Source organism: Hipposideros armiger, unplaced genomic scaffold (assembly GCF_001890085.2).
Source record: "Hipposideros armiger isolate ML-2016 unplaced genomic scaffold, ASM189008v1 scaffold_101, whole genome shotgun sequence".
Lineage (NCBI taxonomy): Eukaryota > Metazoa > Chordata > Mammalia > Chiroptera > Hipposideridae > Hipposideros > Hipposideros armiger.
In genome coordinates, this window is record NW_017731451.1 from 1,278,786 (window position 1) to 1,280,811 (window position 2,026).

Consider the following 2,026-nt stretch of genomic DNA (forward strand, 5'->3'; position numbering starts at 1 on the left):
TGTTTTTTTTTTTTTTTGTGAAGGGCCAGATCACAAATATTTTAGGGTTTGTAGGCCATAGGGTCTCTGTGTCAGCTACTCAATGCTACTGTTGGAACACTGTACAAAAATCACAAAAAATGACCATGGCTCTGTTTCGATACAACTTTATTTATGAACACTGACATTTGAATTTCATATAATTTTCATGTCACAAAATATCAACGTAAAATCCACTCTTAGCTCTAGGGCCATGTATTGGGTTGTTGGAAAAGTCATGATTTATTTTTTCTATGTTTTTCGTTGCATAAATGTGTCATGACTTTTCCGACAGCCCAGTAAAATAGGTGGCAGGCCATGGTCTGCTGACTCTGTCTGAGATCAATGGATCCAAAACCTGGCCATGTGTGAGAACCTCCAGGAAGGAAGTTGAAAGTACCCTTGTCTAGATTTTATGCCAGAGGTGTGCCATGCATGTGCACCTTATAAAGCCTGGCATGCCTCAGCTGCAGAGGGCCTTGCCTTGCTGCTTTCCAGTAGTAGCCATTCTCTCTCTCTTTGCACATTTCTACTGAAAGGGAGCTCACTACCTAGCATGTAAACCATTCGATTTATGAGCACTTAATTATCATGAAGGATTTTTTTTTTCTACCACTATGCCTAAACTTACTTCCTTGTAGTTTATAAGCTCTTTCTCCCTTCCAAAGCCATGGGGAGTACATCTAATCCAATTTCTATGTCATAGTGTTTCTAAAGTATTTTAAGCTATTGTCACACTACCTTTCAATCTTAAATCTCTTTTGCAGACTGAACATCCTCATATCCTTTGAAGAATTTGTATACAATCTATTTCCAACTTCCCATCACTCAGGTCATTACTCCTCTGGAACACTTTGTGTTCTGCTTTCCTTTGTCATTTATAGTACCCAGAACAGGTGAAAATCCCAGGAGACTATTGGCTCCATTGGTTTGATACCTCACTGTCTACTGCCAGTCAGTTCACATTGCTGTACCAAACTGCATAGGACTATTTCAATGGGACTAAAGTTAAATCGGGGTGTTCTTTTTTGTTTGTTTTGTTTTTTCCATTCTATACCTATGTAGGGGTGTGCTGAATGCAAGAGTTATATTGTATATTTATCCCTATGAGATTTCTCCTTGTATTTTGGTCCATCTCTCTTACAATTTTTAAAAAGCCTTATCTGTTATCTGTGTTACATCGTGGCAATAATGGCTCCAAATTTGTTTATACATCCCTTTTATCTCTGTACTATGTTAGTCCAACATATACTGACTCAGGGCTTGGTCACGTGACTCGTCTGAGCCAGTGAGACAACAATAAATGTGACACAGCAGAGACCTGAGAAGTGATTATAATAGGGGCTTGTCTTCTCTTTTGCTGCTCTTGGAACTGGGAGACTATGAAGTGAACATGTTTAAGCTAGCCTGCTAGAGGATGGCAGGCCATGTAAAGAACTGGGGCACTTCATCCCACAGTTAGCCAGTCCAAGCCAACCTGGAGTTGCTTGTAGATACATAGTTGAGCCTCAGCCAAGGCATATTAGGCTCATCCCAGGTCAGCAGAACTGCCCAACTGAACCCAGCCTAAACCATTGAACCATAGAACTATGAGTTTTTAAATGCCTGCTGCTTTAGCCACAAAGTTTTGGCTGTGTTTTTATACAGTGAAAACTAATTTATGCAACATCTAATATAGTACATATCCTTTTCACTTACATATCGCTCACAGATTTGGAGTGTTCCTACATCCAAATTATTGAGTAGATTCTGACCAAATAAAGAGTTCTAAAATATAACTCTAAATGTTGACATTGGCTAAGTCTCTTTGTTCAGCAGCTATTAAATATTTTACATGCAGCCCACAATTTGCAACGGAAAAATTGCATTGAAATAAAAGATGGAATTAGATTGAAATTTTAACATATTTTTGCCTTCTGATTAGTCTGGAAGATGATGTTCTGTTTTCTTAATGTCACAATATTATTTGTGGTCAGAATGTTTGAAGTATTTGAAAATAAATTATCTT